This window comes from Sminthopsis crassicaudata, chromosome 1, assembly GCF_048593235.1.
Source record: "Sminthopsis crassicaudata isolate SCR6 chromosome 1, ASM4859323v1, whole genome shotgun sequence".
Classification (NCBI taxonomy): Eukaryota; Metazoa; Chordata; class Mammalia; order Dasyuromorphia; family Dasyuridae; genus Sminthopsis; species Sminthopsis crassicaudata.
In genome coordinates, this window is record NC_133617.1 from 376,347,212 (window position 1) to 376,371,280 (window position 24,069).

Consider the following 24,069-nt stretch of genomic DNA (forward strand, 5'->3'; position numbering starts at 1 on the left):
TGGTTGGTCACAATCAATCAATAAAAATTTACCAAGCACACTTTCTCTATGCCAGGTACTGTACGAGTGGGGATATCCAAAAAAAGGCAAAATTCAAGCCTGTTCTCAAGGAGCTCACAATCTAATGAAGGAGAAAACATGCAAACACACATGCACAATTTATAAAAGATAAAAAGGAAATTATTAAGAGAGGGAAGGCACAGGAATTAAAAGGCGTTTGGAAAAGCTTCCTGCCAAAGATGGGATTTTACTAGAAATATATAGGAAGCCAGAGAAGCCAGTATGTGGAGATGAGAATGTGTGACTTCTTATTTAAATGGACATTACAGATGTAGTTCTGGCAGATAGGCTGTTAGTATAATTCTCATTCAGAGGAGGGCACTTGAATGAAGTCTAGGAATTCTTATTTGCATATCTAAACATCCAATGAGAAACTCTAATTCAGATTAGGATCACCAGATGCAAGCTTAAGGTATTTTGAGAGTCATTGTATTATGAAAGCAGAGAATGAATTTATGTGTAATGAGTTTTCTGAGACAAGGGGAAACACTTATAAAATTTATTTCAATTAAATTTGAAAAAGCACTATTCAACAAACTCTTAAAAATGGGTTACCTGCTCAGGATATTATTTTGCCATGGTCATGGAACTGACTTAGAGGCAGGAATACAAGGGACTTATATAGATGCTTTTTTATATAGGGAAATATTAATAGTGTAAACTCCTGGGACTCAATAAAGGAATTGATTCTAAATGATCTAGAAGACAGTGTGCAAAGTTTATTTATTGTTGTCATTCATATTTTATATGTTTATGGTAGTAGTGGTGGTAATAGTAATAACTCACATTTATATAGCATTTTAAGATTTGCAATGTACTTTACATAAAATACTCTCAGTTGATGCTTATAAAACTTCATGAGAAAGATACAAAAAGAGCATATTCTTATTCTCTTCTTACAGATGAGGAAAGTGAGGTTCAGAGAAGTTAAAGATTCTTCTCAATATCACACAGTCATTAAATGTCTAAAGTGGATGGGATTGGGATTTCCATTTAGCTAATTCCTAGTTCAAGCTAGAAAAATACCAGCAAAGTATTTAATGGAGATGAAATTCATGGATATTGGGGAAAAGAATTGGCTTGGTCTTTCACAAGATCATCTTTGGTCCTTGAAGGTAATACTGCAGTCATTCCCTTCATTTGTCATACCTTAATAAACATTTGACAAAGCTGAGAAATGGCAGAAAAGTACAACTTTACATTGTGAAATGAGTGGGTGACTTACCTCTCTCTGTCTTAGCTTCATCATGTTTAAAATGAGGTTTAGGTAGTTACTTACTTATGTCCCTTAAAGCTTTAAATCTGGTGATTTCATGAGAAGAAAAGTACTGAAAACATTTACCTCTTACAAATCTAGGAAGGGATAATTAATTAACAGATGAAAAATTGCTTCAAGGAGGTAAAGTGCTACATATTTGCCAGATATTCTGGTTCTATTTATTCCATAAAGACTAGTAAACTAAATTATTTTTAAAATACTCAACAACACTCAAAATATAGCAGAAAAATAGACTTTTCTTCTCATCTTATGCTAGGAGATAGAGGTGTCTGTGATAGGAAATGGCTGAGATCAGATGGGACTAATCTGTTGTGCCTGTAGGATTTACTTTTAGTTTTGTTTCAAAAATGACCCATGGATTTAATAAGCTTCTTTCTAATTAATTGCTTTTCCCCCATAAAAAGTGGGGTTTTTAGACAATATGTTCTATGTAAACAATATGTGTGTCTCCTCGAATGTAAGCTCCTTGATGCCAAAAGTTTTCACTTTTGTCTTCATATTTTCAGTGCCTGTCATATATTAGACACTTAAATTTTTTTTTATATTGACTTGTTTAAAAAGATTTTTTTTCAAGAAAACTAGGGGATGTATGACTCAGATCAAAAAATAAGTGCAAACTTTCCACCTCACAAACTTCTCAGGCTTTTATAATTGCTTCTTTGTGTTTGACAAATTTCAGAGTGTGACTGATAATTCGAATTAGATTAGGATTAGAAGAGGCTAGGGGGTGAAGAGCCATTAACCCACAGTGGGGTCTTGGCTCTTTGAGAAGTATCTTTTAGAGAAAGATTTGCCAGAAAACTTTTCTTTAAGGGAAAAATTTATGCTGAAATTTGTACAACTTTTATCATTTGGCTTGGGGATATTCTCTGGATGCTGAAACCAAAGGCAAAGTTTTAAATGGTGGCAAACTGGGACTGCTCCCTCTCCCATACTTTGCCAAGGGCTAAAAATTTATTCAGGTAACTTCATATTATACTGGGTTTATGCACTTCTGTACTTCATGACTGTCTGCATCTTAGTGCTCAGCATTCTGACTTCCTGATGATAGGATAGATACTTCCTTTTTGCCAATAGGAATACCACACCATCCCTGGATGAATATTTGATATTTGTGGCGCTGCTTCAGGACTTTGGAAGGTGCTTACTTTCCCTACCCAAATTTCTTGTGTATTCCAGGCATGATTTAGGCAGTGGGGAAACCTTGGCTCATTCTGGCTTTTAGATTGACAAGTGAAGGCTCTATTTAAAAGGTTGTTACTGTTCATTGTATTGCCTTTAAGTGGTTATAAAATATGTATTGATATGCAAGTTTTCTTTGTGGCTATGGATAATATGGTTATTAATGTCAAATATATATATGAGAAGTATGGAGTTAATATATGTACATTTGTGCAAAAAGTTTTTCTGAATATGTAATTCTCACATACATATAACTACATATACATACAAACTTATATGCACAAATATATATATTATGTAATATATGTTCAAATAATGTCTTTCACCATATATATACACACACATACAACCATATTATATTCAACCATAGCATATATTATAAAGTTCATATTTATTAAATAATATAACATATCTAAAAAAATCAATGGTATAATGAATCAAGAATTGATCTTGAAATTGAAACATTTCAAAGCCTATCCTTAACACTGTGACTCTGAGCAAGATACTTAATGTCCAAGTAAGTGTTCCAGGCAACTTTCCACAGAGAAGCTGCTAACCTACATTAATAGAAAGAGTTCCCCACCTGGCAATTCCCTCTAACAACAAAATCAGAAGTCCAATATCTATGTCAATACTACATCAAATATAAACAAAACATGGGAGAAAAAACACTTGAATCCAGAGGCCTGGATTGCAATCCTATCTCTATATAACCCTATATAACAAACTCTCTGAGCTTTGATTTCCTCATTTGAAAACAGGTATTTTAATCATTGTGTTCCGACAATGCACATCCTTATCACAAGATTATTAGCAGAATCTAGTGAGACAGTAGATGTGAAATACTACTGAAATAGAAATCATTACATTTGCCTGATCATAGCTATGTATATATACTTTCCAACTCCCATGTCATTTTGTCATTAAAGGGCTTTCTGCAAATACAGTGAAACAGAAGAGGTGAAAAAGTATGTGGAACACTGAGGGCTGCAAGTTTAAACAGGGGGCTTGTAAGTAGGTTGACTTTAATTGTTAAAGCTAAAGACAGCGTAAGGAACATTGAAAGAAAAGAACAATACAAAAATGAGAAAGATCAGCTATCCAAGTCCATTTGTTGAATATATGAAAAATAAAATAGATTTTTATTCAGGACCTCAGCTTTATACCACCCTATTGTTAAAAATATAGTAAGTTATTATGTCCAAGGTAAAGTTTGATTTTGATAACAAGAATTTTGAGGTTTGTAATCAATGGTCTGGATGTTTCAACAGTATAGGAGGTAGATCCAGAATTTTCAAAATATAATTGCAACCAGAGGAATAGTTGGATGGAAGAAAAAAAGAAAAAGCTGAGGAAGAATATATAAGGTATAGAAATAAGTAGAGGCATCAATGAAACAGAAAAGCTTTTCTGAAGGATTCTGGATTATTTCCCAAAGTGTTATCTAGCAGCAGTGTCTTGCTATTAGGATTTCTTATTATCAGCTGCACAACAAAGGTACAGTTGAATAATAGTTGATATTTCTATTCTGTTTTACAGAATATATAAAGCTTCCCTATGTAGAAATAATCTAATTCATTTAAAATGTATAAATTTATCTTTTTGAATTCAATTTTAAATGATCATTTCACATATATAACAGAACACAAAGATAGTGAAAACTTCAATCTCCATTTCATACTTCTTGTTCTGAAAAATTCTATTTTACTTTCAAAATGGGATCTGTATTTTCTTCAGAAATTTTTATTATCCTCTGTGTATTTTAAAAATGTTTTAATGACCCTCCTTTTTGCATCACTGTTATTATCCATTTTTCCTTACCTTTTAGAGCTCCAATTTTAAAAAGAGGCAAAAAACATACATAGGAAGCAAGTGCAGTTAACAAAATAAATCCACACAGTCATCATCCCAAAAATGTACGTCTATTTCTTAATCTGGAAGGTATCATTTCCCTGTCAGAAAATAGGGAACATGCTTCTTAGGAGTCCTCTAGAGACAAGGTTAATCAGGATTTTGATTGGAGTATCTTCTTCCAGTTTATTGATCTTTACTTATTTCCAACTTGGGGCTTTGTGCCAGCGCCATGTCTGTCTCATACTGCAATTTTAGGTAAAGTGGTCATTCCTACTTGTGACCTCAGTCTCAGGATATTTTGGCCCAGACTCTACCACTCTTGCATTGCTCACTGTCGTACCTGGTGTCTTCCCAAGTCCCCATTTAGGATTTCTGAGCATACATCTGTGAAGACTATAAGTTTCTCCAGCATATCTTCAGCTGCCAGCTTCTATGGCTATAATAATGCTGGCTTTGGTGTTGAGGTATACAAAATAGGCAAAAGATAGTTCCTACCCTCAAGGACCTTACAATCTAATAAGGGAAACAATAGGCAAAAAAATATACATATATATGCATACTTGTATATGTATATGTGCATATGTATACAAATATATGTATATACATAGATACAGACATATATTCATGCATACATACAGGATAAATAGGAAATCAATGAGAGTCATTGGAATTTAGAGGGGCTGGAGAAGTCTTCCTGTAGGAGGTGAGTTTTGAATTAGGTCTTACAATTAAGTTAGTAGTTGCAATGAAGGATGGAGAGCATTCTAGTAAGAGGAGTAAAAGTGAGATAATGCCCACAGATGGAAATCTCTTTAGGGAAATAGGCAGAAGAACTCTTTGATTAAGTTATTGGATGTATTAGAGTATGTGTTGGGAAGGTAGGAGGGAGGTCAGTTGTTAAAAGATTGAAATGTCAGAAACAAACAAACAAACAAACAAAAACATTTTGTATTTACTCGTGGAGGGAGGGGGAAGTCCAGGAAAATCCTTTTAGTGGCTGAATGGAAAATTGTATTAGGATTGTCTTAGGAAGATACTTGAGGCAAGTAGATCCATAACAAGGCTCTTGTAGTAATCAAGACATTTTAGATATGTATATATATATATATATATATATATATATATATATATATATATATATATATATATATATATATATTATAAGAATAATGTCAGTGATAGAGAAGAGAAAGGGACATATTTATATTCATATGTTGGAAAGGTGAATTTGACAGGCCTTGACGACAATTTGGATATGGAAGGGATAAGAGATAGGAGAACAGGATGACTCCTAAGTTGTGAGCCTGAGGAACTGGGAGCATGATATTACCCTCTACAGTATTTAGCGAAGGTAGGATAAAAAGAAGGTTTAGGGAGAAATATAATAAACTCTGTTGTTGATATATTAATTTTAAGATATCTTTATACATTTCCATTTTCAATTACTAATTTCCATTTGGAAATTATTGCAAAGCATTGTAGATAAGGTACTGGAATCAGAGTAAAGAAGACTTAAGCACAAGTCCTATTTATACTTTCTGTCTATATAACTGAGCAATTTCCTTAATCTTTATGTGCTATAATATTACTTGATTTTTTAAGGTGGCTTTTAGCTCTAAATCTTCAATTTGATCATCCTATGACCCATGATAATTACACATTTTATAAAACATGCAACAATTAACATTAAAATTGATGAAACAGATGAAATATGATTCTAGAGTCAAAGGAGAATTATTGTTTGTTTAATGAATAGAGGGCTTTAGGAAGCTCAATTGAGTAGTTCTGTGGAAGGAAAACAGAGAGAAAATAAGCATTAACTAAATGATGATTGTAAGTTAGGCACCATGCTAAGTGCTTTACAAATATCTCATTTGATCCTCACAACAACTCTGGGATGTAAATATAATTAGGTCCATTTAACAATTCAGGAAATTGAAACAGAATTATATTATATTAATTATAATTTATATATAATTTAATAATATAATCATTATTATTATATAATTAGTAATATAATTATAATAATAATATAAGTAAATGTATAAGACTGGATTTGAACTTAGGTGTTACTGACTCTATGACAAGTGCTTAACCATTGTGCCACCTAACTATGTCTATGGACAACAATTTAGAGCGGGGAGAAATATAGAAACTCTTTATATGCCTATTGCAATTATACATCAGAGAGTAAATGAAGACCTGAATGAGAGAAGTGGACCTATGAGTGAAGATTGGAAACATGTGAGAGGTGGAGATAGAGATATAACAATCTGGCAGTTAATTGGGTATGTAGAGTGGCAGAGAAGAAGAAATTAAAGTGGATTGAGTGCTTGGAAGTATAATGGTATTTTGGATAATATTCTTGAACTTTAGAAGAGGTATAGTTTTTTGAGAAAAATAGAGTAATTATGTCTGCAGTGCACATTACAATCAAACCATATCTGCTCTTTTTTTGGTTAACTAGTTCTATCCCACTCAAAATGAAAAGGTCAAGTGTCTTCTTCCTCACTGGTTACTTCCCTACAGGACAGAACTTACCTTCCAAAGGGTACATCAACCATAAGATGGTCTGTAAAATGTTGCTGTCTATCCTCCATTCTCAGAGAGGACCATGACATCAGCAAAATGATTTCATGATATGCAAGTGAATTGGATTTGAGGGAGGGAGGGCTGGGAAATAACTGGTCCTTTTCTGCCTAGGTGCCATTAAGCACCTTCATCTCCGAGGCCATCAAAGTTGCTTGATGGGAGTGGAATTTTCAGAAGAACATCTACTATAAGAGCTGCTACTTAGATTTTACCTCTCCTGAAAAGAAAAGAAAGGCTGAGAATTTGAACAATAAAAGATGAAACAGAATGGTGGAAAGTTAAGAAATGCATGCAGATGTGTGTGTGTGTGTGTGTGTGTGTGTGTGTGTGTGTGTCTGACTATATCATGGGCTAACCAAAATTCACCAAAGTTTATCTTTTTCCCACTCTCAAATTGCTTAATAACATGTGCCTTAGATCAAGGCTTGGGGCCCTTGCCATAATTTTTAGTACTTTCTAAATGCTCTAACATCTTATCATATACATTGTATGTACAGAACCATTCATTCATTTTACCAAAAAAAGCAGATTTCCACAATAAGTAAAACATGATGATGGGAGAGGAATGAGAGCTAACTTCAGAAAGTACAGATGAAGACTAAGAACATGGTTTCGAAATGAAGGTGTTTGTTTTTTTCAAATGTTGTTAAAACATGGACAGTTCCAACTATATGCACTCTGAGACAATAGAATGATTTTCAAAGAAGGTGAAAATAGGTAGAAAAAGGATATGGACAGAATCCAACTCATCCCTGGAGCATTTTTTCCAGTTCTAATAAACTATTTCAATCGACAGCCTGTAACTCTCTTGGATCCAGTAAAGTTCTAATTAGCTCTAATTCTTTGATGTTGTTTGGAAAAATTTATCCCCCTCAAGTGTTATCTTATTTAAATATTTTTACACAATACAGTAAGACATAGAGAAAAATATGAAGGTAGAAGGGCAGTGGAAGAAAATTTTTTTTCTTTTCATACCGATTTCACCAGGGTACCACCAGAGTTTTAGGATCTTTATTTTTTGGATCACTAATCTGATTCTTTGTTAAAAGTTCTTAAATGAAATATCAGGGGCATTTGTGCACTCTTTTGTTACAAGTAACTGGAATTTCCACAGTTAGGTATTTGGGATATGGAAAGATAGATAGAAAGATAGGTAAATAGATAGAAAGATAGATATTGAGAGATAGAAATATCTTGATACATAAACATATATGGGCATATATTCATATATGCAAACCTGTCCTTATATTTAAAACATATATTTTATATCACATATCTTTACATATATTCTGAATATTATTATTCTAAATATAACCTGCCCATATTCTGGATGGTGGTGGTAGCCTGTACATTTCATGTCCTAGGGATTTAGATAAGTCTAAATATAGCTAATATTTATATAATACTTTAAGGTTGGTAAAGCTATTTTACATATATCATCTCATTTCAGCCTCACAACTCAGTCAGGCAAGTATTATTATGATCCTTTTTTACAGATGTGAAAGCTGAGATGAAGGGAGGATAGGTCATTTGTTGAGTCACACAGTTATTAAGTGTTTGAGACCATAAATGAACATAGGGTTTGCAAACTACAAATCCAGGGCTCTTTGCATGCTTTCCTTCACCATATCAAAATCAATCTAAAAGTTGAAATTTTGAGTAGCCACAAAATTTATCTAGAAAGAAGAGGCTATAAAACACAATTTAGAGATATGCTCAAGGTTAAAGGAATTAGCAAACCAAGCCTACTCTATAATTTTTATTATTGTTAGTATAAGGCAATAATTAAATGCTAATCCTGATTTGGCTCTTTTGAGACACATTAATCATATCATATAATTAATCTTTATCATTCATTATGAAATCTCAAATAACTCTGTAGAACAGTACATGCTAAGTAGGTTGTAAGAACAATTCTGAGCATTGTGCTAACTGTTTAGAACCAAGCTGTTGTTTCTCCATGGACCTAATTCAGCTGAAAGAGTGAATTCTGCTTCCCCTCCCCCAAAAAACATACTCTATGACTCTGAGAAATTTGAGTGTAGATGTATCCCAATTTTAGAGTGAACTACCAAGTATTTAAGCATATGAACCTGGACTGCTCATGTGATCCCATATCTAGTTCTTATGAAACATCAACCCCCTAAAACCAAGTTGGTTCAAGATGATTTTGGAACCTTTCTGGAATTACATGGTTGGATTGTGGGGACCCCTTAGGTGTCTTCAGTGAAATTAAATGGAATCTGGAGTCACCTATTCCAATTTTCTCCTTTAATCTAAAGGAATTAAATCAATCAGGACTGCTATAGATTAGAGTGTTCTTACAAAGCATGGTAGCTACTACTTTGGGATTTTATTCTTTATGATGAGAAAACCCCTTTGATATGGATAGATAGCATACTATTTCTTACATTTCTTTACATTTAAAATTAAGATTAAATGGATTTTCTAGGCATATTTGAGACACTTGTCAGAATATAGTGAATTATATTGACTGATGAACTTCATAGAGTTGGAGATAGAAAAAAATCTTGGAGATAGCCTAGGACTTTCCCCAAATTTCACAAATGAGAAAACCTCAGAGGTCTGAAAGTTACACAGCTGGTAAGTGGTAGGGCCAATATTTGAGCCCAGGTCCTCTGACTCTAAATCTAACAGGTCATTCCAACTTATCATCCTGCTTTAGTTCAGGGCAGAAGGATTTCCAATGGCTTTTTCTGTTAGGGGCATAACAAACCCAGAATCTGTGATGTTCATTATCAAAACAATGGCTCTGGACCCCTGGAGGATAATATAATAAATAGATATTATCTATATAGAGAAGTTCATCACAGAAGGTACTCCACTCTACATAAAAAGGAAACCAGATTAGAGACTCTGAAAGATATTGATATCTAGTCTTCTTTACCAAAGTCATCTTGACACATTAACATGGTTAGTATTGGGATGCCATAAGTCAAATTTATTTTTTAAAGTCCAACAAAGAAAGATAAATGTTTTCACATGATTTCCAAGGAGGAAAAAAAACCTCAAAATTTTTCCTTGTGTAACCTCTCTGATTCAATGTAGCCAGACTATCTTTGACATCTACCAAATATTTTGGAACTGAACCTTCCGTCATGTTCTTTGCCTCCAACCAATCAAGAATGACCACTAGTTCCTCTGAACCTAACCTCCCTCTTCTCATAGTCTATTGTTTGCACCCCTTTTATATACACTTCTTAATTTTTTGCTATAATGTAACTGCCACTGTTATAAAGGACCTGTGCAACTAAAAAGAAATTAAGGATTTTTCCTTAGTTTTCTCTGTCTTGGAGCAGTCTCCTCTCAGTTTTCACAAATTTAAATGAGCTATTCTGAAGGCCTAAAGCTGTTATTAGGCAGCAAACAAGATCAATTTAATAGTAAAAAGAAAAACAAAACATCATTATCAAACTTTTGTAATTTCTTGAGATTAGAGAATTCTTGATATTAGAGAGAATACAATTCTGTGTGTGTGTGTGTGTGTATGTGTGTATACCCAAGTATATAACTGTGTCATTTGAGGGAACTTCTACCAGTGTAGATTGAAATCACTTATGAACTCATAGGCTAGTCTTTGCAGGTTGCCTGAGGTTAAGTGACAAGTGGAGGTAAGAAATATCTGAGGCAGGGTTAGGGGAAAAAAAAGGTCTAGCACCTTGTATTGAACAGCACAGTACCTCTTATCCATTTATTTATTGACTTGAATTAAAGCTATGTCTGGTCTCTCCAGTTAGGGAATGAGCACCTTGAAAAAAATAATGTACCTTTGCCATCTGTATATGTCTTGCAGTACCTGACCTTGTGCCTTAAATGAAGCAAGGGATAATATATATTTATAGAATGAATGTATAACTCAAAGTTGGTATTAAAGTACATGGGAGAAGGAGGATTAGAAGATAGAATCCTCCCAATTGGCCCAGACTAAATGTAAAATTAACAGACAAAATAAATCAGCTAGACCATCATTGTGAAACTTCTTGGGGTCATAAGTCAAAATATTTTATATCCTTAACAAATCTACCCCATTTGAGGACAGATCTGAATGTTCTTATTGCAATGCTATTTGAGTGAGCAATCTCACTTAGGGAAATTTTATAAACAAGTACTTAACTTCAGCTTCATTTTTTTTCTCCTGCTCTAATTGGACTAAATGTGAAATTAAATTAGCTGCTGATGAACAGTTCCTGTGCTGTTAAGATTATGATTGTTCCAGAAGAGAGGAACCCACACATATTAGCCCATTCAAGCACTTTCATTGAAGGCTTTAATACATCAACCTGAAAGAGGCCCCACTTTTTTTATTCTTTTCATATTGGTTTTAAGGCAAAATACAAACTGAGTTCTGAGAAGAGAGGGTTATTTATGGAAATGCTACAGGCTAGTATGCCTTTGAGTCATTTTCTCTTCAGTTTCTGGAAATGACCATGAATTGTCTTGCTGTTTTTTATGGATAAAGGCTCTATTTTTCTCTGTTGGAGAGAGCAATAGAAGAGATAGTAGAAGGACCTTAATGGCCACCATTTAGCCATCTAGCCATCATGCCCAACATAGTTGCATGTTAAACACCCTTGGAACTATAACATAAACTTTGAGAAACTGACTGGAGCATTCATTTTTATTAAACATTATTGAAAATAAATATGGTCCCTTAGTAGTAGTCAGCATTTTTCTTTTGAGGGAGGAATGAAAATTTCAATGTTATAGTGACATCTAGCAAATATCAATTGCCTGAAACCCAAGAAGAGCTCTTTGGTGATCATTTCCAAAGAAAATAACCCAGTTATCTCTATAGCATTTACACCTAATTGATAGATCAAGGTTAGACTCAAGGATAGATTTCTTTTTGTTTATTATACCTTTTTTATTTACAAAGCATATGCATTTGTAATTTTTTCAAAATTGACCCTTGGAAAACTTTCTGTTCCAAATTTTCTTCTCCTTCTCCCCACCCCCACCTCTAGATGACAGGTAGTCCAATACATGTTAAATATGTTAAATTATATATTAAATCCAATATAAGCATACCTATCTATACAATTATCTTGCTGCACAAGAAAAATCAGTTCTAGAAAGAAAAAAAAACTGAGAAAGAAAACAAAAATGCAAGCACACAATAATAGAGTGAAAATGCTTTGTTGTGATCCACACTCAGTTCCCATAATCCTCTCTCTGGGTATAGATGGCTCTCTTCATTACTGGACAATTGGAACTGGTTTGAATCATCTCATTGTTGCAGAGAGCCCTGCCAAGGATAGATTTCAAGGGTGACAGGTGGAAGCTTTGAACTTGCAAGGGAAAAGAAATTGCATTTAGTTTCATTGTAATTGGCTTCCATTTAATCCTATGCATTTCATCTTCTACCTTTAAAATGATTATTCTAACAAGTCAATAGACTTGAGCAGACAGCCAAAGGAGTCCATGATGCAAAAAGATTAAAAATCACTGATCTGTTCCAACCTTCTCTTTTTGATAGATTAAGAAGTTAAGATCCAGAAAACTTCCATGACTGATTCAAGGTCACAAAGATAGAATGGAAGAGTTAGAATCTGAAGTTATGTCTACACCCTTGAATGTTAAGCATTTAAAACAATATATTTATATATGTTCTATAGATATTGAACTTAGCTTATTTGAATGTAACTCAGGGAACGAAGTCATCATCAATCTAAAGGCCTGGATGACATTGTGATGATGATGATGATGATGATGATGATGATAGTATTAGGCATTCATACATTTAAATAGTGTTGTGAGGTTTACCTAGTACTTCACATCCATTACACAACATGAGTCTCAGGATGTCTTTGGCTTTGGCAGGCATAAGATATAATTAATTTCAGTTAAGAGTAAAGAACATATTTGACCAAAAGTCCTATGATGATTTGTCTTTGTGGAGGATGGGAGGCGTGGTAGATGAAAGCAATCTTTAATATGGCTTGTTATTCCAAATACTGGAAACTAGCTGTGTAGACCATAAGTAAGTAAGGAGGAATTACTTTGGATTTTTACTATGAATTCATACACACACACACATATACACACATATTTGTATGTATATAACTTTACATACACATACATATATTTATGTGTATGTATATAGTAATTATAAGAAACCTTTACTAGTTCCCCTTACTGCTAATACCTTGCCTGTGTTGATTATCTCCAGGTTATCTTTTATGTATTTAGTTTGGACACAGTTATTTTCATTTTGTCTTGTGAGTTCCTTGAGAACAAGAACATTTCCTGTCTTTTCTTTGTATTCGCAGAACTTAGCAAAATTCCTGGCACACAGTAGGGTTTGGGACCAAGAAATAATTTAGGAAGGTGCAAGGAAAGTGAAAGTGATTCAGTCAGTCAGTACCTTGATTTCAGTCCCAGAGGCTCCTTCCAAGATGGGGTATGTATGTGTGTATATAACAGGCAAATAAGGCACAATTAGTAATTGACTTAGCATTTTCCTCTTTAATGTTGACCCAGAACACCTCCATTTTCCCCATTATTTCTGGATGGGACGTCTTGGATTTTAATTATACTAAGTAGTAACAGAATGATTCTTGTCTTTTTGTACAGTACTTTACCAGTGGAGAAAGTCTAAGAACCATCAGCTAATTCTGTGTGCTAGTCAGCTTAGAGCTAGCGTGCTTGTTATTATTGTTATTATCCATAATTATTATGAACAATAATGATCAGTTAATCTATTTCCCAATGGTAAACAGTTCATTTACCATTTACTCATCACTTAGTGGTTTTAGGATTTTTCAGTAATACTCATTATTCCTTCTCTGTGTTAATCATAGAAAAGGCATTGGACCAGGAATTGAGGGTAATAGATTCTAGCTACACAAATATTGCTAACTAGCTTTGTGACACTTGGCAAGTCACTTAACCTCTCTGAATCCCACATCTACAAAAATGATTTGGTTTGATTGGATAGGGAAGCTCCATTTTCCATAAGGGTTTTGTATGGGAGTGTGTATGAATGGATGAACAAATACTTTATATTTTCACAGAGGCGGAGATCAAATAGAGTAAAGATTGGTATTGTTGACATGAGTGGCTGTATTTATATGTGTTTGTGAATGTGTATTTGTGTATATATATATATTATGTGTGTGTGTGAGAGAGAGAGAGAGGAGAGAGAGACAGAGAGAGACAGATAGACAAAGAGAGAGAGACAGAGAGAGAGAGGGAGAGAGAGAGAGACAGAGAGAGATGAGAGAGAGACAGAGAGACAGAGAGACAGAGAGAGACAGAGAGAGAGAGGGAGAGAGAGAGAGATTGATTCAGAGAGAGAGAGAGACAGAGAGAGAGAGAGAGAGACAGAGAGAGACAGAGACAGAGAGAGACAGAGAGAGACAGAGACAGAGAGACAGAGAAAGAGAGACAGAGAGACAGAGAGAGAGAGACAGAGAGAGAGACAGAGAGAGAAACAGAGAGACAGAGAGAGAGAGGGAGAGAGAGAGAGGGAGAGAGAGAGAGACTGATTGAGAGAGAGAGAGATAGAGAGAGGAGAGAGAGAGAGAGAGAAGGAGAGAGAGATTGATTCAGAGAGAGAGAGAGAGAGAGAGAGAGAGAGAGAGAGAGAGAGAGAGAGAGAGAAGAATATGTGCACAGAAGTTCATGTTTAAAGGGTAGGAATTAGAAGGAAGAGAGGTATGACTGACAATAGTCATTTTAAAGAACAATTAGGAATCCCAAGAAAGCATTTTTTAAAAGCTTGAAATGGAGACTTGTTGTGTTGGAGCTTGGAAACCTACCAGGTAAAGCTTTGGAGTTTCTACTCCTTATGCCTTTTCTAACTCTATAAAGAATGCTCCATAAATTAGATTTCTTCTTCCTTTGGGATAAGTAAAATGCATTATGCAATGTCTTCTAGTAACTTAGCAGCAGAATCTGAAGTATGCTGTTCTACTATTTTAGACCTTGAATAATAGTCCTCTGGAAAAGAGGTCTCATAACACCAATGAGCACTAGAGAGAGAAAGCACTTTAAAAACTGCCTAAGGAATAATTAGCAAATCCAAAGGATTAAATATGAATAACATTAAAAAGTAGATCTTGTTTCCTTAGTCCCATGACAGATGAGAAGCTTCTACTTTTGTAAGATCTTTATGGAAAGATTCATCATAAATGGAAGATGGCCTATTCTTATATTTAAGAGACTTAGAACCAGCTCTGACTTGGCCACTATTCAGTTACATAAAGTTCTGAAAATCTCTTTAACTGTTTGGTCCACAGCTCTCCCTTTTGTAATGCAAGGTTGTTAGGTTTGATTATTATTAAAGTCTCTTCCTTCTCTAAGGTTTCATGATTCTGTAATCTAACACAAGTACATGAAACTATCCTATCTTCTAGAAGTCATCCCATGAAGAACTCTTCCCATTCTGTAGCAATATGAATCACATTATAACATGGAGGTTGTGTATAACAGAAAAAAAAAATTAAAGGTTTTCCCTGTACCTTTTGTGGCAGCTTGTCTCTGCTTTCACAGACTTAAATGAGTTATTCTGAAGATCTAAATCTGTCATTAGGTAACATATTGAGATCAATAATAAAAAATAAAATCACCAACACCAACTTGACATTTTAATATTTGGAAGCAAGGTATTAATAGGAGAAGAGAGAAGAGGCCCAATATAGACTTTTAAATTCCATATTAGTGTGCTGAATTCATAAGGTAAAATGTTTCATTAAGAGAGAAAAACGAATCTTTTCCACCTGCACTAACAGGAGTTATTGCTGGCAAACATTGCAGTTTATTGGAAGCTGTTCTTTGACCCTGCAGGAAATAAGAAATTTCAATTTTGGACAGTTTGGATTTTCTCCAAGGGATCTATGATATTTTAGAAAGCATGAAATTGACTAGATAGACAACAGTTTGGCAGGATGCAAGGGAGTAGCCCTTAAATGAGTTGTGGGGAAAGAAATGAAGCATGAGAAGGTCCAAGCTGTTTCTGCTGGTTTGGTCTGTCAGGCGAAGGAGAAACTTTTTTTTTTTTTTCCTGCATGCATGGTAAAACTTGGTATGTCAGTCTTCTCAAAATGCATGGCTTGAAGCAAGCATCGCCATCATTGGAGAACCTTAATTGACTTAAAAATTATACCTCTTATTTATTTCGGGTTTTGAATGTTTCAAGTTCCCCAAATGACTTCCCTCACTTTTTGCTTTTGCAATCAAAGTTCTAGAAAGCAATCACCACAAAATGAGTACCTCTAAGGGAAGCATCATAAAAAATGCTCTCTAGTCAATTTTTAAAGGAAAAAAATCCAGCTAGTTTGCACTGTGGAGAGAAATATGGGTTTGGAGTCACCTGAGTTCAAATTTAGCCCCAGATACTTACTACCTGGACAAGTTTATTTGTTTGCCTCAGTTTCCTCATCTGCAAAATGGGGACAATAATTATGCCTATCTGCCAGTGATTTCATGATCACTTGTGAGGATCAAATGAAATAATATAAAAAGATTAGTGCCTTATCAGGCACACTATAAGCTCTATACAAATGTTAGCTGTCATAATCATTATTTTATTTTATTTAGCGAGAAGAAAAATAAAGGAAAAGAACTCAGACATTTTTACCTAAGGGCCATTGAAGGAAAGGTCCTTAAAATAATTTTACATAAGCTAAGACCCCACAACATCATGAAGTTACTATTGTTGTAAAAAGGTACAGAACTAGGGAGCAATTCACCAATTTATCATGGATATAACTACCAGGATGTTGAGACATGTCATATTTTTATTTTCTATTTTAACTAATTATTATTGCTAACTATTTGCTAAACTTGATTTCATCTACCTACTGAAGGATATTAGTATGCTCAAGATTTCAGTGCACTGTCATTTTTTAGTTACCATTCTGTTATCCTCAATTTTCCCCAAACATCTTGCCTTCCTACCCTTAATCCTCTACATTGAAGTAAATAAACATCAACCTGGATTTGTGGGGAAGCTCGTCTATATCCTATACTCGTGGGATAATTTTTAAATCAGTATATATTTCATGGAGCCACACTATACTTCTTGAGGAACTGGAATCTAGAAAGAAGGCGGAACAAGATTTTTATATCCTTACCTCTCTTTTCTTAAACTCCAAGTACTACCACATCTGGAATTGACATTATCATTATGCTAATTTTATTGTCCTGTATTTCAGACTGTTCTGTTCTATTCTGACTAAAATATTTTATTCCCAGTAATAATAACTCACTTCTATACAATGCTGAAATTCCATCTCCAAGAAACATTTCCTGATCTCTCCACTCTTTGTGATATTTTAATTCTCTGATTCTGGATTTTGGTATATCAGATTGTTTACTGTACTTTATATGATCCTCTTGGCTTTATCTTCTCAATAACATTTGTCTTATGCACCCACACTCTTGCACCCCACTCTCGATCTTGCTAACATGGTATTAGATGCACAGTGGAGATGTAATAATTTGTTGATTGACATAGCATCATCACCACCATTTAAGACATAGTTTTTGATCTGTTACTATAAGTATAGGACTGTCCTGAAGTGATAATGAGGGATTACATCATTTTTCCTTAAAATTATATGTAAGACATCCCAAGGACCAGATAAAGACCTCATTTCTAAAATATATAATTGACTCAAATTTATAATAGTTCAAGCCATTCTCCAATTGATAAATGGTCAAATAATATGAAGACAATTTTCAGGTGAAAAAATTGAAACTATTTGTAGCCACATGAAAAGATGCTCCAAATCACTATTGATCAGAGAAATGCAAATTAAGACAACTCTGAGATACCACCACACACCTGTCAGATTGGCTAAGATGATAGAAAAAGATAATGATGAATTTTGAAGGGGATGTGGGAAAATTGGGACACTGATACATTCCATGCAACTGTGAGTGGATGCAATTATTCTGGAGAACAATTTGTAAACATGCTCAAAAAGTTATCAAACTGTGTATACCCTTTGGTCCAGCAGTGTTATTACTGGGCTTATATCCCGAAGCGATCTTAAAGGAATAAAAGGGACCTGAATGTGCAAAAATGTTTGTAGCAGCCCTTTTTGTAGTGGCAAGGAACTGGAAACTGAGTGGTTACCCATCAATTGGAGAATGGCTGAATAAATTATGGTATATGAATGCTATGGAATGTTATTGTTCTGTAAGAAATGACCAGCAGGATAGTTTCAGAAAGGCCTGGAGAGACGTACATGAACTGATGCTGAGTGAAATGAGCAGGACCAGGAAATCATTATACACGGCAACAACAAGATTATATGAGGATCAATTCTTATGGACGTGGCTCTCTTCAATATTGAGAAACTAGTTCCACTTCTGCAGTGACAAAGAGAGCCATCTACACCCAGAGAGAGAACTGTGGGAACAGAGTGTGAAACACAACATGGCATTCTCACTCTCTCTGTTGTTATTTGTTTGCATTTTGTTTTATTTTTTCCTCAGGTTTTTTCTTCCTTCTTGATTTGATTTTTTCTTGCACCTCAAGATAACTGTATAAATATTCATACACATATTGGATCTAACATGTATTTCAACATATTTAACATGTATTGTACTACCTGCCAACTAGGGGAAGGGGTGGGGCAAAAGAGGGGAACATTTGCAAGAAAAAGTTTTGCAAGGGTCAGTTTTGGAAAAATTACCTATGCATATGTTTTGTAAATTAAAAGTTTTAATAAAATATTATATGTAAGACACTATTTCATTATCCAAAATATTTATAACATTGGTTGGTGCTAGCATTTTCTTTAGAGTGAGGTTGGATTTGGAAGGATTTTTATAAACTAGGTAATATCAAGTGTTTAACTTAAGATGATAGATTCCTTTAGAGATCAAAATTAGCAATACTGAAGAATGGTCCATAGGTTAAGTCCCAAAGCAGTTAAAAAAAACTGTAGTACTAATGAAGGTCAGGAAGGCAGGTTCTGTTCTGAATGGGGAATTGAATATTTAAGAAAACTTATGGATTGATTTAAAGGTTCCATGAAGAAATAATTTCCCATCCTTCTCTGGCTTCTTTTTTTTACATTCTAATGGGGGATTCATATTTCTTCAAGGTAATAATGGAAAATTAATGGAAACTTTTATTCAGAGGAAAACATATTGATGTATTTTTATTCCTATCTCTATCTCTTTGATGAAGAGAGAAGATGTATTTTCCTCTTTGGTATAGGTAAGTGAAAGTATTGGTGTATGTAGCCACTTAGTGGCAGTGTTTATGATGGCATAAAGGAGTACAATTAACTAACAGATGTCTCAGATAATGACAAGTTTGTCAGTGTGCTCTCCACACAGCAGTTGAGCATGCAGCTCATCAGGGAATAAATGTTGACTTGGAAGAAATTTATCTAGCAAGTTGGTAGTTTACTTGAATCTCCTAGTGCCTGAGATTGCAGTAAGGCATCCTAGAAGCTCAGGAACCTTTCTTTTGCAATGATGCATGGTTTTGATGAATGGGAAAGTTAAATGTAAATGATTCAGAATCACTGTTTGATTTATTTGAAAAAGAAGGCAAATTTGAAATCTGAAGGGACTTTAAAAATACTTATTTTCATGTCACCTCAAAAAATTGTACAAAATAATAGCAAAAACAAAAGTTCATATAACACCTCAAAGTTTACAAAGTACTTTATATATTTTCTCATTTTGTCCTTGCAACCACCTTCAAAGGTAAGTGCTATTATTAACCCCATTTCACAGATGAAAAATAGAGAAAGAGATTAAGGAGCTTCACATAGAGTTAGTAAACATTTGAGACAAAATTTGAAATTAGTTATTTTCTAAGTACAGGTCCATCACTCTATCCTTTGTACCACTCAATTCAGTTTTACTGATGATCTTTGGCCCAGAAGGTTTCTATTAACTATTCTATACTCTTACCTACAATTATAAGAGAATGCCATGGAAATAGTCCTCTACCCTCGTCTTCAAAATATACAGAGAAAAAAAAAAAGAAATCCTATTTCCTTTGCTATTGTAGTTACTTAAAACTAATTTCTTCTGAGACTGAATGTAAATCAACACATGCTATGTTCACACAATGTGTATCAAAAATAAATGAATTTATTATAATGAAAAATAATTCCTTTTAATGACCAACTTTCCATGTCAGTAAATTCATTTTCTTTTCATTGATGGAAAGAAGCAGAAATACTGGGATGGATTGCCATTCATTTCCTTTTCTAGCGCATTTTGTAAACAGATGAAGAACCATCATTTTATAGGATTATACAACTTAGAATTGAAAAGGATACTAGAGTTTAAGTAATCCTACCTGTTCATTTTACATATGAGGTAGCTTAAGATTTAAAAAGGTGAAATGCCTTGTCAAAAAGATAAGAAAGTTTTAGAGCTGAAATTTCCTTCCAGTTCTCTTGATTCAAATTCCATTCATCACTTTCTATTTGAAATAGTATAACTGAAAATTCTTTAAGGAATCTGATTAAGATTCCAATTGTTTCCCATACACAAACATCATAATTGGATAAAACTAAGATAAAAGCAGACACCAGAGATTTAGCCTATTTCCTATACTTAAAAGTTCTGTCCAGAGGTCTGATTCCAATTTCTTAATAATATTTAGCTATTGTTAATTAACTATTCTAATAAAATCAGAAATTGAGAGGGAATTTGCCAAAGCACAGTACAGTATGTGTGAAGTGAGGCCTCAGGTGATAGAAAAGCCTCTGAGGATTTCAGTAATCCTTGCATTAGTTTTTCAATCAGTAAATGATGTTTTTATGAGTGATATTTCCCTAGTCGTTTATTTTCATTCTTCCTCTGTTGGGCCAACAGGCCTTTTGTGAGCATAATGAGTTTTGAAATAAATGGAGTGATATATTAATTAACCAAGCTAATTAGCTAGAAGAGTCTTGATTTCCAAGCCCCAAAGTGTACATACACATCCTTGTTGGATGTGTCCTGCAATTTTTCATTATTTTTTCATAATGTTCTATATTTGTCATATTTTAATCATGAGGAAAGGACAGCCAAACAATACTCAGGAGGAGAGGTGACTTTCCATTGAAAAGGGAAAGAAGGGAACATCTTCCCCATCTATTTCTACCTGTACAACTTTATAGATATAATAAATAAGAAGCAATGGAGCATTGTGGATAGAAAAGAGATGTCTTGCATATATGACCTACCTCTGACATATGACAGTGTCATTGGGCAAATCATTTAACCCCTGAATCCTCTAATCATTTCCCTAGAAATTGTAGAGAAGATACTGATCTGCTTTGAGAGAGGAATTTTTCTCTCCTGAGAGTTTTCTATTCCTTCTAAGGAATTTAAATATATGTAAAAGGACAAATAATTCACTAAAATGTCAATATCCCCATTAAATAAATGATATATTCTCAAGCTCTTGCCAATTCCTTTTCAGAAGAGAGAGGGAAACTATTATTGTAAATTCTAGATTTTGGTTTGGTAAATGTGGATGCTTTCAGTCCTTAAAATTAGAAGAAAACCTAAAGTAAACCAGGCAATCATAATCAGGACTAGACATATATAGGTTTAGTTTCATCAATTTCAAATTATAGCAAATTCAGCTTGAAATAATACCTTTCCAAATCTTTCTAATGATGGTTTTCTAGATGATAAAACTCCTGATCTATAAGTATAAATACAGCACAATTATATATTATTTTTAGAAGCTACTTAGGTGCTTTCCAGAATACTATGCTCCATAATGAGTCACATAAGCCTTAAACAGAGCATGTGCCCATTGTAAACTTGCATTTCAAGTTAAATTCTGATGCAGACTGATGTCGTTAGATTATACAGAGTTGCCTGAACAAATGGTGATGATAAAAGTGTGAGAACACTTTAAAAGACAAAGATTTAATTCTGTCATCAATTAACTGGTGGATCATAGAAAACTAAGGTCTTTGTTATTTGCTAGAGTAGGGCTGGAAGAATTGTCTTACTCAATGATTTTTCTTTTGAAGAGACAGCTAGATAGCATAATAACTAGAAAACTGATCTGGAGTCCGAAAAACCTGAAGTCAAATTTGACCTCAGGCACTTACTAGGTATGTATCTCTCACATTTCTGTCTGGATCAGTTTCCTCTTCAGTAAAATGAGGAAAATAATAGCACCTACCTCATAAGGTTATTGTGAAGATTGATTTATAAAGCACTTAGAACAGAGTATTTAATAAATGCTTATTTCAACTTCTCCATTTTTGTTGTTTTTTCAATGATGGGTTTGTAATTGCCACTGTGTGGGGGGAGGTATAAAAATATGAAATATGTTATTGACAGCTTCTCTTTCACAAGGATATGTGGTATGGCAATGGCTAACCAGAAATAAGAGCCAGCAAATAGCAGCAAAATTTTCCTTAGAAGATTTAATCTCCTAAGAACTCAGTTTCCCAACTTAGAAAATAAGGAGTTAATACAAGATGGCCCCTAAGATCCCTTTAAACTATAAAGTTATGTTCTTGTTAAATTAATTATAGTAACTCTTAAACAATATTCTTCACTGTAAACATACCTATCTATAAGAGTTATAAAAATAGTGCTGTATGTATATTGAAAAGGCAAATTTCACTACCAGTTCTTAAAATAAAAGTTTCATGAAATTATTTTACGTGAAGATTTGTAGAAGGAACTGGGAATGTTTAGGAAACAGAAGAAAGAAGATGTATAATCATTGTTGTCTAATGATTTGTCAAATAGAAAAAAGCATCAGACTTGTTCTATTTAGCTCCAGTGGATGAGACCAATTAAGATCACAGTTTTTAATTCACAATAAAAGAGAATTTCTTAACAATAAGAGGTTTTAAAATAATAATATATAATTGGTCATCTCAAGAAGCAGGGAATTTTCATTAGTGTGAGTTTTCAAGCAAAGCTTAGATGACCATTTTGAGGATGTTATGGATGCAATTCATAATTCAAAAGTTGGAGAAGATGCATTTTAAAGTCCCTTTCAATACTGCGATCCTCCTGTAAGACAGTACAATTAAGGGCATAGTCAGAACCTTTGGGATATATATTTAATCCTTTCAGCTCTGTCTTATGAAGGACATCATTGACATCTCATACAACACAAGACAGGACCTGAGGATGACGTTTTTTCTTTTTTTCTTCTTTTGAAAGCGAAATTTAATACTTCAATTTGTATTTAGAGTTCACCAATTCTTTCTGGAATTAGAATTTTTCATCATGAGTCCTTTAGAATTGCCTTGGAATATTGTCTTGATCAGAATAGCTAAGTCTTTCACAGTTTATTGTCCTTAAATTATTGCTGTTACTGTGTACAATGATCTCCTAGTTCTACTCACTCTATCAATTTATAAAGGTCTTCCTAGGTTTTTCTGATCCCCCTCATGATTTATTTTAAAATATATCCATTTGTTCATCCACATATATAAATATGTGTGTATGTATGTTAAATATTTCCCAAATATGTGTAAAATATTTTTTAATTCATGTAAACCAATTTAGTTCCAAATCTTTTTCTGCTATTGTTTTACCCCCATGTCCTGAAAAAACAAATAATACCATAGCAATTATACATGTGAATTCATATAAAATGCATTTTCATATTAGTCATGTTGCAAAAAACAGCAACCCACAAAATGTCAAGAATAATAAATAAAGTTTTTAAAACTTATGCTTCAATCTGTACTCAGAGTTTATCAGTTCTCTTTCTGCAGGTGAATAGCAGTTTTCATCATGGGCTTGTTGAGCTTGATCATGACTTGATCACAGTAGTCAAGTATGATCAGAGCATGATGTTTTTCAGTGGTTCAAAATATAAAAGAAGAACAGCTTCTTGGATAGTTTGTCCTGCCAAGGATGGCAGCTGAATACAATTGCAAGAACATTGAATGAAAAGTGGAAACATCTCAGCTATAGTCCTCATCCAGTTACTAATAAGCTGTGAGACTTCCATCAAAGTCATTTTGCCCACATAGATAATAATTTCTCTAACTGTGAAATGAAAGTTAGATTTAATGATATGAAAGGGCCAAAGGTATGCCAGTAAAGAATTTTACAACCAGCTTTCTGAGGAAGAAAAATGTACTTGGAAGGCATTTTGAAGTTTAGTATGCATGATTAACATT

At 33.8% G+C, this 24,069-nt stretch overlaps 1 protein-coding gene across 3 annotated transcripts in view; it reads left to right on the forward strand.

Annotated features, from left to right (window-relative positions):
* Positions 1-24,069, forward strand: part of DCC (DCC netrin 1 receptor) — a 1,370,610-nt gene that overhangs the window by 40,951 nt on the left and 1,305,590 nt on the right. The gene's annotated exons all lie outside the window — the stretch shown is intronic.